The sequence below is a fragment of the Ahaetulla prasina genome, chromosome 1, assembly GCF_028640845.1.
Source record: "Ahaetulla prasina isolate Xishuangbanna chromosome 1, ASM2864084v1, whole genome shotgun sequence".
Classification (NCBI taxonomy): Eukaryota; Metazoa; Chordata; class Lepidosauria; order Squamata; family Colubridae; genus Ahaetulla; species Ahaetulla prasina.
In genome coordinates, this window is record NC_080539.1 from 330,323,255 (window position 1) to 330,339,241 (window position 15,987).

A 15,987-nucleotide genomic window follows, 5' to 3' on the forward strand; every position below is an offset into this window, starting at 1 on the left:
AACACAGTGCATATGATACAAATTTCTCTATTCTCTGCATATTAGATGTAATGGTAGTGGTAAATTTGACTGCATTTACACAGTGCAGTGTGAAAACTACACAATGAAGTACGAACTATAGAACCAAACACTGACACAGATCAGAAAAGTGCCCATGGAAGATGTAAACCACTGGGCTGTGCATATCAACTGATGAGATATGTGCTTTGCCACGCCATCCCATTAAAAAAAATGTAAGAGTTGGCAAGTAGCCAGATATGTATGATAGCAGATGCTCTTTATTAATTTTGCTTATGACTCTATTATCCTTTTCTACAACAAAGTAATCATCCTTTTCCACAAAACAATGTAAATGTATTTAGGGTCAGAGCAGCAGAAGCAATTCTACCCCCCCCCTTTTTTTTTTTCTACTAGGGATAATAATAATGGTGCCATAATTAAAGGGATTTTAAAATGAAAAACAATATGCCTAGGATTTTTTTTTTCTATCACTGATGGGAAAGTAGGTGTTTTGGTTTGGTTATAAAACACGGATTGGCAAGGAAAAGGGAGAATTATGTTAATTGGGTATTTCACATTTGAAATAATACACACGATTATGTAAAGAAGGCCTAGTGAAGCTATTAACTCAAGGTCTAAAAATTTGGTGGCTATTCCAGTACTACTATATTAGACTTCATAAATTACTTCATTTGCAAAATACTAATCTTTTTTGGCATATTTCGTCTTCAATGTAAAAGTAAACTTTTTTCAAAATGCCATTCTTGTTTTACTCTATTTAACATTAACATTGCCCTTTACTTCACTCTGAAAGTTTAATTTGCTTTTCCTTTGATTATTTTCTACCCAAATGCAGCATTTTCTTTGTATATGGCATGTAATTCATGGCATATCTAATCTCCCTACCCCCAAAATAGATTGGAACTTTTGTTCAAATTTTGTTTCAGATTTTAAGTTATTTTTTTTCCTCCATTCCCTTTGTAAACTTGCAATAGATTGATTCCCAAGTATTCAGTTATTTATAACTTATTATATACGCACATCCATAAAGCTGTTACTTTGGAAGCTAAATAATGTTATGCAACACATAGAGAAAGAAAGAAATTGTAGGAAATAAAGTCATATGGGAGGGAGAGAGGAAGAAGTATAACTAAATCTAGTTTACATCAACTGCACACTCTATAGCTCTCTATACTTTTTAATTTTTGCACAAACCATTCTGGCTTCCAATATATCCGCAAACATCATCATAAGATTTAACTGTTAGTTTGGCAATAGACCTCCAAAGGGGATGATTGCCCCAAGAAATGGAGACAGGAGCTTTGGGAGTTTCTCACCAGCCCACATATTAGCATTATGTGTTTACCATCTGAAAACAGCTGCTGACCCTTCCCAGATCAACTGGTTCTCAGAAAAGTGTGTAACCTGCGTGTCAGACATTGTGGGTGTTTGAGCACTCATACATCTGCACTTCCTGTCTTTCAGCTTGGCAATTGATGCAGTCCTCAAGGTTTGGAAGGGAGCCCATGCATTTACTGCAATCACTAAATTGCTGAGTTCATTTTTTTTAAAACTGCAATGCTGTATGACACTTGACTAAATCTCCTTATCAGCTGTTTCCAAATACAGTTTTAGAGTAATAATCTCAAAAGCATTTTACGCATATTGGCATAATTCAAATTTATGACAAACTCTGTCTCAAACTGTAAGAATAAAACTCTTATTTTGCTCTGATCAATAACACTAAAATCCAGAGATATGTTTTACACTTCAAAAGAGGGAATTGGGGTCAGTCTTTAGTAGCCATAGTATAATGGAAGAAATAACAGTTACACCTGTTTTGTCATTTCTTCTCACCCCATAAGAAGAAACTTGCTTGCTTAGCTAGTCTTCTGCTCAGTTTATGGAATCCTTTTCCTCCTTTTCTTTTGTGGTGTTCTTTCTTTTGGATGGAAAGCTGAGTCAATCTAGACATCCAGATCATCTCTTAATTATCTCTTCAGCTTGGGATAAGGGTGTCAAACTCGCAACAACGCATCGTCACGTGACGATCACAACTTTTTCCCCCTTCGCTAAACCGGAGGTGGACATGCCCAGTGGATGACGCATCCGGCCTGTAGGCTGCAATTTTGACATTCCTGGTTAGGAATTCTAGCCACTTAAAAACTTTTCATCACAGTTTTCATCTTTATTGTTTTTCTTTTGGCATTTTCTGGTCTGTCAACAGGCGTCTTCCAAAAGGACATTTTATATCTGTTATCATGAATTAAACATTTCATAACACTTTTCTCTCCGATCATTGACAATCCCTCTCCACACAACAGCATGTTAATACCAGTTAAAGCTATGGGCATTTGATCATTGTTTATAGCAGTGTTTTTCAACCGCCACTGCTTTAAGATGTGAGGATTTGAACTCCCAGAATTCCCCAACCAGCCTCTTTACTTCTCTTAAAACACTGCTGTTGCTCCTAGCTATTCTCCCTTGAAAGAGATTTCTGGAGGTAGGGAGAGGAGGCTGCAGACTAGTCATGATTCCTGGAAGGAAGACATGAATATTTATACATGTTTAATAAATAGCTTGCTTCTTCTCAAAATATGCCCAAACACCCACAGTTTTGGAAGCGTCACACCCAATTTTCATTTAAAAGAAATGTTTGAAAAGAGACAGGAAAAGGACAGTAATACTTCTATCCTTGAAAACACATAGCAAATTAGGAATGCTGTGCCTGTATGGAACTTTTATGCTGGATTCATATTTAAGCCCTCCAGAGGATTACTTTCAAATTCTTTGAAAGGCAGTCATACTGTGTGTGCCTGCCCTCGCAGTCCTTCCTGCTAATAAGCATGCCTAAAATGCTTGAATATCTTTGCACCTCAGTTCTTCAATGGATAAGTAATTTGAGGGTTGCTTAGGCTTTTGATTCTTTGCAGTGTGATCACAAAAGACTACATTTTTCTTGTAATATGGCCGAGGATGTATGGAATTCTATATATTTTTATTTGTACCTATATTATATCTATGGGAGAGAAAGAATAAAAAAGATATTCACTGTTAGCTCCATCTTCATTTAAGAAAAAAAAACTTGTCTTAAGGTCTTTTTCTTTTCTTTGGGGTTAGCTAATGCTCAGTGCATAGTATTGTTTAAATTAATGTTTATTAAAATAAAGCGTTTGTATGTCACAGAAATGGTAAGCCAGCAGTGTGATGCAGCTGCCAAAAAAGCCAATGTAATCGTAGGCTGCATTAACAAAAGGATAGAATCATGATCATGTGAAGTTTTAGTACCGCTTTATAATGCCTTAGTAAGAGCACACTTGGAATATTTCATCTAGTTTTGATCACCATGATATAGAAAAGATGTTGAGACTCTTAGCGAGAGTGCTGAGAAAGCAATAAATAGTTGCAGGAGTTGGGTATGTCTAGTAAAATGAAGAGTAAGAGTAGGAGTCACATGATAGCAGCCTTCCAATATCCAAGGGGATGCCACAAAGAAGGTCTACCTATTCTCCAAAGCACCTGAAGGTGGAACAAGAAGCAATGAGTGGAAACTAATTAAGATGAGAACCAACTTAGAAATAAGGAGAAATTTCCTGACAGTTACAACAATTAATCAGTGGAATGGCTTACCTTCAGAAGTTGTGGGTGCTCCATCAAAGGAGATTTTTAAGATGAGATTAGTATGTAAAGTCCTGCCTGAGCAGGGGTTTGAACTAGAAAACCTCCAGGGTCACTTCCAACTCTATTACTCTATTAAATGCAAAAAAAAAAAAGTATCCAGTGGGACTGATATAATAAAATTACTCTTCTTTCCAATAAAGAAAAATGTGTGTAGCTCAGGGTTGAAATGAGAGGTTCTTTGTGCATGATTGTTTTCTTGAAAATGTTTCATTACCCAAACTAGGTAAATCATCAGTGGTAGTCAGTAAAATTACTGTTTTTTGTAATCTGTCTACCTTTGTAAATACAATTTTGCACTAGTTATTATGCTCAACAAATTCCTATCTAACAATACAAATTAACAATTACAAAGATGAATTTATTATTTAGGGTGCTACTGATTACATTTTAATTTTTTTTCCACTGTACATTTGGTTTATTTAAATGAATTGCAGTATATATTTTTCTGGCATAAATTTGTAATGCAGAGAAAGGATTCATTTGAATATTACTGTGGATCTACAACTAGCTCCTAAAAGCTTTTTGAAAATCTCGGTGAATTTTTTTTCAAGCTATTTTATTAAACAGTTCTAATACTTTAGATCTTAACTGAGTCAACAGTTAAGTTGGCCAATAGGATATATTTCAGATATATGCATATTAAATAAAATAGAAATTACCTTTAAAATGATTCACATAAAGTTGTAATCAATGGTATATTTATACACATATTATCTATCTATACACATATATACAATTATTATTGTTGCTGTTTTTTTATTTTATTTTATTTTGTCACAATATACACAAGCATCAACATAAAATAACACATATCATATAAGCATATATATGAGCAAAAATATGTAATAACTATATTAATTTGATATAATGAAAGGAAACAATAGGACAGGAACGGTAGGTTCCTACCTACCGTTATAGTTACCTTTATAGTTATATATAACTATAGTTATATATAACTATATATATAACTATATATATAGTTACATAATTATATATAGTTATAATTATAGTTACCATTATAGTTGTTACTGTTGGTTCTATTTCTTTACCAAATTTGCAATTAAATTCAAATGTTTTGGCTTTGGATATTCATCTGCACTACATCCTACAACATTTTGAATCTCCAAAGACCTATGTAGGGGTCCTCTTTGTAGACTTTAGTTCAGCATTCAATACCATCATTCCAGACACTCTTCTAACTAACCTAAACCAACTACAGGTACCTGAACACACTTGTAAGTGAATCATAAGCTTCCTAACAAACAGGAAGCATCAGGTGAAGCAGAATCACATCAGATACCTGAACAATTTGCACAGGGGCTCCCCAAGGCTGTGTGCTCTCCCCACTTCTCTCTATATCAATGACTGCATCTCTAACGATTCATTTGTTAAAACTACTGAAGTTCACAGATGACACAACCGTGATCAGTCTCATTTGAGACAATGATAAATCCACATACAGACGAAAGGTTGAACAACTAGCCTTGTGGTGCGAACAGAACAATCTGGAACTGAATACACTCAAAACCGTAGAAATGGTGGTAGACTTTAGGAGAAACCCTTCCTAAGAAGAAATACTTCCACCTCTTACAATACTAGACAACACAGTATCAACAGTAGAGACCTTCAAATTTCTAGGTTCTACCATATTGCAAGATCTAAAATGGACAGCTAACATCAAAAGCGTCATCAAAAAAGCATAACAAAGAATGTTCTTTCTGCGCCAACTCAGAAAGCTCAAACTGCTCAAAGAGCTGCTGATACAATTCTACAGAGGAATTATTGAGTCTGTCATCTGCACCTCTATAACTGTCTGGTTTGGTTCTGCAACTCAACAAGACAGACACAGACTTCAAAAGATAAATAGAACTTCAGAAAAAACAATTGCTACCAACTTGCCTTCCATTGAGGACCTGTATACTGCATGAGTCAAAAAGAGGGCTGTGAAAATATTTACAGACCCCTCACATCCTGGACATAAACTGTTTCAATTCCTACCATCAAAACGACGCTATAGAGCACTGCACACCAGAACAACTAGACACAAAAATAGTTTCTTCCCGAATGCCATCACTCTGCTAAACAAATAATTCCCTCAACACTGTCAAACTATTTACTAAATCTGCACTACTATTAATCTTCTCATCATTCCCATCACCCATCTCCTTCCACTTATGACTGTAACTTTGTTGCTTGTATCCTTACGATTTATATTGATATTGTTTCCTGATTGCTTATTTGTACCCTATGACTATCAGTAAGTGTTGTATGTTATGATTCTTGATGAATGTATCTTTTCTTTTATGTACACTGAGAGCATATGCACTAAGACAAATTCCTTGTGTCCTACCACTTTGGCCAATAAAAAAAAATCTTTTCTATTCTATTTGTGTATGTAACAATTTATCTTCTATATTGGTTAAACCTCCTTCTTTGGGGCTAGAAGTTGCTTCATATAACTGACCTTAGTGGGTTCCGCATTTCTTCAACATATATCTGTTAGAAGGTTTTTTTCTTAGGTTTATAGTATAAAAATGTTTTTATAGGACCAATGTTTCCTATCTAGATCCTTTTTGACCAATCCAATGGCTAGGATAAGGAGACTTTGGGTGGAAATGTTCACTTAATTACTATCCTGGGAAGTTAAGTTGGGGAGATACATAGTTGGAAGCATATTATTAGAAAAGTTGAGCTAACAACCCTTCTCCTCGAAAAAGAAATCCATAAAAGGCTGCACTACTGAAAGTTTACATTCTCAGTTAGAATCTCTTCAACTTTGCTTTCTCAATATTTGCATTTATTTTTTGTTTTGCTGCATTAGTTAAAGATAATTATGTACAGCAGAGAGGATACCAAAAGGGTCAGAAAGTAAGATGCTACTATAGTTATATTAATTAAGTCTCCTGCGTATTAAATTAGAAGCAAGGTGACTTTACCAAGACATATTGATCTCTGCCAGAGAGCAGCTTCTTCATTGTTTTTGTTTTAAACCTCCAAGTATTGTTTGCTCAGCTATGCACCCAGCTATGAAATGGTTGATACAGAATGCTTGCTCAGGGAGCAAGAAAATATACTGCTTTATTGCTTGTTTGCTCATTGGTGATGTTTCTTTGGCATCAGTCACCATTACTTGGTTTTGAGACTTCTATTTATTTGCCTCCTCTATCCATTTCACATTTAATTTTAGAATAGTTTTCAATATGCCTATATAAATTTTTATTACCATTCTGTCCTTCATGTGTTTGTAGTTTAGTATTCATATCCATTCTTTACCAGCTGCACATATATTTTTTTAATAATTTCAATATGTGGTCTTAGTATTTTTTCCACTCCTACTTGTATTGATGGGGGACTGACCAGGGGTGAAATCCAGCAAGTTCTGACAGGTTCTGGAGAACCAGTAGCGTAAATTTTGAGTAGTTTGGAGAACCAGTAGCATAAATTTTGAGTAGTTCGAAGAACCAGCAAATGCCATCTCTGGCTGGCCCTAGAGTGGGGTGGGAATGGAGATTTTGCAGTATCCTTCCCCTGCCATGCCCACAAGTCACGCCCACCAAGCCACACCACACCAAGCCCACCAAGCCACGCCCCCCGAACCAGTAGTAAAAAAAATTAGATTTCACCACTTGGACACCTTTTTCCTCTTTATCCTAATTTGTTAACCTCTTGTCCTGACTTTTATTACCTACCTGATGAATTGTTCATTATATACTAGCAGATTTCCAGATTGTTTTAAGCATGTTTTTCTTCAGCCTTTGTGGAAGAAAATGTCTCTGGATCCCTCTTAATATTCAAGATACTGGCGTGTGTCCATGATTCCTTTTTTAAAAAAATATCTAAAGTCCTTCAGTCAATTACTCTTATAAAACTGATTTCTCATTTATCTTCCTGTGACCTTCTAATCTATATCAATCAGGTCTATGGCAGGCCATTCAATTGAGACAGCACTATTTCTAATCCTGAATGATATTCTGAAAATCAAATCTCAATACTTTCTACTACTGCTGTTGTTTTAGACTTGATGACACTTTTGATATATTTGACCATCAAATATTGATTGATTAGATTTTGAGACCAACATAATCTTCTCATAATGGATAGCTTACAGAAATAAAACATTCACCATACTGTACAACCAAATTAACTGAGATAGTAAAACCATTAAAAACATCATTCATCTAACTTGAAACATTATCCCAATAATAATTAGTAATTCCAATGGGATTATATTAGTGAATTGATTAATAACAAACCTGCAGAACAGCTCCAGAAAGCCAGCTGCAGTAGGACAAATACACCTTCCAAGGAAAGTAGCCACCTCAACTTTTTGGGCCCTCCCCTGCAGATACTCTTTTAGGTATTATTGGTTGTGCTGTTGGTTTGTTCAAGCATTTCTTGTGTTCCCACTATTTGATTAATAGGTTAGTACAGATTTTTTTTTAAAAATCCACCTTATTCAGCTTGGCAGTTGTTAAGAGTAATATGTTTTATATGGATATACAGCACTTGGCTACGTTACAGGGAGCTATTAAAATGCATGGCTGTAGTGGTTTGTGTTTCTTGTAAATATATTTTCAGTTGTTCTGTTTAATAAATTGCAAGTATTTTTACTGGATATTTTTTGTAGTTACATTTCCATGCCTTGATAGGGGGCCAAAATAAGTTATCTTCATCTTCATAATCAGCATGAATGGAGACAGAAATTGAGCAGAGTTCTTAATTCTACTTTCCATGATAAGTATGGTATTCTCCATCTTTCCTCCTAACCTTGAAGTACGAAAGGGAGCTAAGAATTTAAGGAGCAGAAATGAGTTGTACTGTGTTTTAGACTCAAAATGTCTCGTAATGTTCATTGCAATGACACTTGACTTGCCACCCTAACATCAGAAGAGCAAGAGAAAAAAATAGTGTAGCCTTTCCTTTTTGAGAAGCAGACAAGAATGGCCTTGAAAATCCAGATTACTCTATGGACAGCTCCACCAGTTACAAAGCTTAGAAGAGTTCATGTTGTTTCAATTAAAGAAGACTTTTGGTTGTAAAGTTATACGTAAGAATCCATATACTCGGAGTTATTCCTATGTGTACTTTAAAAGACTATCTCCAATCTTACAAGAAATTCTATCTAATGTCATGTAAATCCGTTTTTACCAACCATTGTTTATAACGACACTTGATGCAGGATGGTTGACATATCAATCTACTTGTCAAAGACAGAAGTGTCAAATATGAATTCAAATCTGCCAAGAATCTTCCTGCAAATACAATAAATACTATGTTATTCAAGTCAGTTAATTTGAATGACTAGACCAGCAATTCTTAACCTTGGCAACTTTAAAGATGTGTGGACTTAAATTCCCAAAATTCTGCAGCCAGCATTCTGGGAGTTGAAGTCCACACATCTTAAAGTTGTCAAGGTTGAAAAACACTGACATATATTCAGGAACATCCTACATAGTAGAATAGGAAACTGTAGAAAGTGGCAAACAAGTCATTCTTAAACTACCTAAAGGGTTAGTCTATGCTTTTCAGGTTCAGTCCTGATGTTTCTGAGTAACTTTTTGAGTAAACTGCATGTTAAGAAAGATTACATGCCTGAAAACCTGCCCTTCATTAGTTTAGTGTCACTAGGATAGATTGCCAACATCAATTTTATTCCATCCAAACAATGCAGTGTTGGTTCCTTCTCAGGCTATGATTTAAACATCCATATCCTACTTGTTTTGTAGTGCAAGCTACTACTCAGTAGTAAAGCACAGACAACACAGTATTTTATTACTGTGTTTCCCCGAAAATAAGACCCTTATATTTTTTTGAACCCTGAAATAAGCACTTGGCCTTATTGCCATGTGCTCAAAAGCCCCGATTGGGCTTATTATCAGAGGATGTCTTATTTTGGGGGAAACAGGGTATGTTGGCAGTTCTTTCTATCACCATAGCAAGTGCTGAGTTCTGATAAAGGTAAACAAATGTTGCTAGTGGGAAAAACAGGTCAAAAGTAGCTTTTCCATATTGTAGTATACACTTCCAAGATGGTTGCAATATAACTAAAGGGAAGAAGAAAAGTGCCAAAAAAATATGGGGCACAGAAACTAGAATCTCCTTCCAAAGTTTACGGAGTACAAACTCAGAAAATTATTTTTGTACCCACTGGATAGAATTTCAGAAGGGCTTGCTTTTTTACATGTATATTTGTAGCTTATTTGGCCTTAGTTTCATAACTGGTTAAATTGTTTTATTCAATCAAAAAAATTTAATATTTTGCTAGAATAAAATATAGGATGAGTGGATACAATGACTATTTTCTGGAAAATCTTGGCTTATTATAAATAACCTGTATCCATTGCAAATGTGTTTTCACTTGACTTCTTCTAACAATAGCAGCAAGTAAACTGGGGGGAAAAATAACATACTTAGTAGGTCATCCAAGTCGGATTTCTGATTTAGTTTCTAAACAGCTTGGAATTTATACATAGATAAGTCTGATTCGTAACTCTGACTTAAAGGGCAAAAGGAAACCAGAAACCTCAAGTTTCTGAAGGACTATGTTTATTATTGCAGATTAATTTTAGCTACTACTGCTTGTGAGAACCAAGTGAATACATTTGCCATTTGTCTTGCTTTGCAAAGAACAACTCTGTATTTTTATGCCATCAGAGGCCCGTAACGTTGTAGTTTCCAAAGAGAAAGAGCTATATTAGTATATTGCTGCAGAAACAGCTACTGTAAAGAGTAAGGATTTATTCTTTAAAGTAAGTATCTATTCCATCAGATGCATGATATAGTTTTAGTATATCGGACAAGTCTTTTTTGCTACCAAATATTTGAATATACAAGGTAAGATTTAAGCAAAGATTTAAGCAGCATATACTGGCCCTAGCAAATAAAAGGACATGCACGAAACATGTTTAAATGGAGAAAAATGTAATGGTTAGAGTTAAAAGGCAATGCAATTTTAAAACAATGATCTATGATAATTCAGTTAAAACTTTATCAAAATGACAATTACAGCAATAATGATTGATATTACTGCAATCATCTTGGTATATCTATGTAAATTAAAAACTATTATGAGACAATAAAGTATGGTATCAGACCCTCCCAAAATAGAATTTTTAATAAGGTGCAAATCTGCTATGATGATGCTATTGGATGATTTCACTTTTTCACTTCTATTGTTGCATTTTATTGTGGTTGTTAAACATTACTTTTCACATTTTTCCCATTTTTGGTTGTCAGCGCTATTTTTTTTAAAAAAACCTTGTTTTTAAAACTTTGCATAGTTGTTTGCCAAGAAGCATACATGTGTGGAAAGATGTGACTTGTTTTTGAAAAGCACAAACTTTGTTTTTGCAGGACAAATATCTTCTCCAGAATTGTAATCTGCTAATATCAGAAAAACTGCTTTATGTTGTTAGATGAAATATTTTAAAATAAATTAGCTAGTGTTTAATATCCTCTCCAGCAGGAAAACAAAAGAAATTTTATTTGTTCAGTTCTTTGGGATATATTGCCAATATTATTCAGTGATATCTAATTTTCAAAACTGTGAGTCAAACAATTGCCAGTTGAACTCATGAGACTTAGCTATTACTTCAGCATTTTGAAACTGCAACCTTCCCCAACCCACTAATATTGTTCATCAAAATAATATGTTATACCTACTGGTTTTATAACATTAAGTTTGAAGTTCTTCTTTTATTACAAAAATGTTTCTTACTGTGAAAATTAAAATATTGGATACCAATTATTTTTGAAGAACTGTAGTCTTCCGATAAACAGCAGAATAAACAACGTTGTATTCAAACAAAGATGTTCAAACACATAAAACATTCATACTAAAATCTCAACCTTGAGTCATCTTTCTAAAAAATATATATATAAATGGTGGGAAAAGTTCCAGTAATAATCCCAATGACAATCTGACAATGTAAGAATTATAAATGATTACCATGATATTACTGTTATATTTTCTGTTTTGGTAGTACCAAACAGGCTCCATAAAATGGCAAATCTGCATATATCTAATAAATTTTAGCAAGGGTCCTTCTTATAATATACTTGTACTCTTTACCATGAATTTTGTGTGATCATTCAATGAATTATCTTTTCCCCTGTAGAATAAATTCAAGCTAATCTGCAGATTCTAAATTGTGACAACTTTTACATACAAGTATACGACAAACATTAATTAAATTGGATACTTCCATGTTTTTCTGGAGGTATATGTTTTTGAATATATAATTAAATCTCAACTTGCAAACTATGTAGCAGGTGTGTATCTGAAATAAGCCATAGCTGAACATCTTCATTGCAAAATTTTGTTGCAAGTTCCAGTTATATATGTATTTTTTCCAATGTGAACGTTTCTGCTATTATCATCATTCCCTTTTTGTTAGTGACTGGAAAGGAGAGCATCAATTCTTCATCTTTAATATTCTGTTGAAGAGCCTATTTGGCAGAGATGGGAACATCTTTTGGAAATCTCCATAGTACCCAATGTTAAAGATGCCAGAGACCCATTTTCCACAGCAGTTGCTGCTCTGAAAAACTGCAGCCAATTACATTCTCAACAGGTACTTCAGTCCTTCAGGAATCTCCTGTATATCAATATTTCATTTGGGGGGAAAAAAGATAATACAGAAAAGCATCTATGGTTTTAATGTCATTTGTACCAGTAAAATAATTTGATACCACGTTTTTCATTTAAACTTTTTAAACCGTATATTGATAAAATGATGCTACTGTACTAGGTGACATTCAGTGGTGGGATTCAGCCGGTTCGCACCTATTTGGGAGAACCGGTTGTTAATTTTCTAAGCAGTTCGGAGAACCAGTTGTTGGAAGAAATATTATTTTGTTTTTTTCCCCACTTTACAAGGCTAATCCTGTAAGGAAGGCAGGAAGGAAACATTCTGGTGGTGTTTCTAGCCTAATCTTTATTGCCCTGCTTACAGAACTGCCTCTCTGGTTAACCCTTATTACATTGTAACAGCTAAGGCGAAGCGTCCATCAATGTGAGTGACATTGAGTTGGTCACGCCCACGCAGTCACATGACCACCGAGCCACGCCTACCCAGCTGGTCATTAGGGCAGAGAACCGGTTGTTAAATTATTTGAATCCCACCACTGGTGACATTACTAAGTAAATGGGGGGGGGGGGAGGAAGAGACTGCATAGAAGCAACTAAGGAACCCACTGTCCATTTTCCAACTGACAAGACCAAATTGTAAATCCTGAAAATAAGAAAGGAAATAAATTGGTTAAGTCTTGATTTATATTTGAATTATGCATATGTAGAGGGGACCTTTAAGATATAAATCCAACACTCACAATCTGATTTAGGAGGATTTACCTTACATGAAGACACTTCTGCATGTGTTGTGTCTTACATATATTCAGTCACAAAACTCCAGTGAAAGTCTTATGTTCACAGGCTGATTGCTGACCGGCCCTTACCCCCAACCTGAGATTCTTTGTGTGTTTGTGTAAGCAACCAGACAAGCAGGACTCCTTTTTATTATTATTATTAATAATAATAATAATAATTATGATTAGGTTGCACAACGAAAAGGACAGTAAAGAATAGTTCCTGGTCTCTGTTCAAAACTTGCTCTGTCCGGTCTTATTCCCAGTCGGCTCCAGCTTGGAGTCTGAACAACAGCCAGTCAGCCTTCCTCGGCCAAAGAGGCTTTCCAAAGCTGAGGCGTTTCTCAATTGGCGCTGTGCAGAGGCGAGCGCGGAAGAAAAACGGGCCATTCCCCCAAACAGCCTCTCTTCTCAAGGAGAAACCGCGTTTTTCTCCGCGGGGAGAAAAACACGTGGCGACCCACGGTTGGCCACGCAGATTGAGATGGCTCTGCCCCTCGTCTGCAATCGTCGTCCCAGCTCTCAAGCCGAGAGGGCTGCTGCTGCTGTCCGAAATGCCCGCCTCGGGAGCGAGGCACGAGCGCATTTCCCACTGGCGGGGAAGGGATGAATGCCCTGCCTTTCCCTTCCCTTCCCTTCCCTGTCGGGGAGGCAGCCCAGCCCCGAACTCCCTTGCTGCAAACGCCCAGGGGAGGGGAGATCTTTCCCGTGCCTGTCCGTGCAAACCACAGAGAAGCTCTGCAGTCACCTTTGCACTTTTTGGCCCAACCCGCCCTGTCACCCACCATTTCCCAAGGCCCGCAGCCTCCCTAATTCCCTCTCGCTCCTTCCCGCCTCTTCGGGTTCAGCCATTCATACAAAACTCTCCCCAGCACATTCATGCCAGCATCGTTCTTTGACGCATTGCAGGTGCAAGGCCACCAATCCAGGAGCCCGACTCTTCTGTGCCAACCATTGCAGAGTTCCGCCGACCAATCAGGAAGGTGTTCACAAAATACCAGCGAAGACGCCTCGGCAATCGGATGCTTTATGGGTTGGTCCACTGATTGAAAAAAATCGGGTAACCCTCCGCGAGGAGATGTAATCCCTTCCCTTAAATTAATTGATCATGCAAAGGCTTCGCTTCTTTGGCGCGGATGCTGCTTTGTTTTTGGATTCACACCACGGCTGCTGAGAGAGTATTTGTCTTGACAGTCCAGGCTAGCTTCAGCTCGGGCGCTGTCGCTTGACATAGCTCTGGTTTATATGAAATGTGTGTTTACTAAATATAATGAGCATCTGGAGTTGACATGCAGCTTTATTATAGTTTGCTACAGCAAAGGCAAAGAAAATCGAGTGAAAATGATCGGACAGAATGTCTTTGGACAGAATTTATCCCTATAAAACTGGAGGAATCTCCCTATCGGATAAACTAACCAAATATCCTTCTGCACAGTAACATTTTCTCCTAATTGTCCAAGTTTGGGGACATGCATTTTTAAAAATAGCAGAGATAAATAACAAATGCATCCCAGTGACTGTATTTCCCACCAGAAAAGTGCAACACTCACAGCCCCATAACACAAAAAATATAAAGGATAAGCTGTTTTATTTATTTTGTCAAACACAACAATATATATAAGTATATGCATGGAATAACCACACAAAATGAATACAACCAAAGGGAACATTAAGACAGGAATGGTAGGCACGCTGGTGCTCTTATGCTCTTTATATGTTGATGAGGAATAACCAAGTTTTCCTCTATTTCAGCCTTTTAAACAGCAATAAAATCTGATCCCATAACCAGAAAACTATATTTGAGAAGGTATCATAGTGCAGATTGAAGAGGTACTCTCTGTTAATAGATTATGATTTTATTTATTTATTTGTACCTATGAAGCAAAACCTCCAGCAATAAAATCAAATGACTTACCAATAACTCATCTGCGATAGTAGAAGGGAATTTTGAATGTTAACATTAGACAGATAAGTTAGTAATAATATTTGTCCATACATTTCATTTCCCTTTGATACTTCCAAATAAAGGGGTTGGTTTAAAGGTGGCACAAGTCAAATTTTAACACTTTTATCCAACCTAAGACTATCCCATGTTCAGCTCTCATTTTATTTTTGAATCACCTTTGGTTTTGTTTCATTTTTTTCCCATATGAAGAATTCTAGAGAACTGAAAAGGTTCTCTCTACACAATATTATGTGGCCTTGTATTAACCAGATGAGGGGTGCGATGGCTCGGCAGTTAAGGCACTTGTGGTCTGGAAAATCAATAGCCCAGGTTTCAGACCCGAGCGCTGTGTAATAGGGTGAGCTTGCGTTACTTGCCCTAGGTCCTGCCCACCTAGCAGTTTGAAGGCATGCAAATGCAAGTAGATAAATAGGTACCACCTCGGTGGGAAGGTAACAGCATTCCATGCACCTCGGCATATAGTCATGCTGGCCACATGAACACGGAAATGTCTTCAGACAATGCTGGCTCCCTCCACTAAGAAACAGAGATGAGCACTGCCCCCTAGAGTCAGAAACAACTGGAAAAGGGAAACCTTTACTTTTAGTTTTCTTCAACAGATACGAGTTTTACTTTTTCAGGATGTTCACAAAGGATGTTCACAATTGCTCAGAAAAGCAAATATAGCACCTGATCTTATCAGTGTTGGATATCAATTCCCCTCTCAAACTTAAAATCTTCAGAATTGATCTGTCATATTTGTACACAAGTCTTATCCATATGTTTAACAATAAGATCAGTCCCATAAGTAATAGGGAGATGTGTTGGCTCTAACAATCTTAGATATTTAAATAAAGAATCTCCAATGCTTGTGAACCAGCCTTCTCTTGTTAAGTCTGTGGTGTTATCATGATCCATCAGTACTTCTCAGAGCACAAATGGTGCTTAGTCATTTCAACAAAGCTTTTTGTTCAGTAATCCAAAGAAATGTGGGT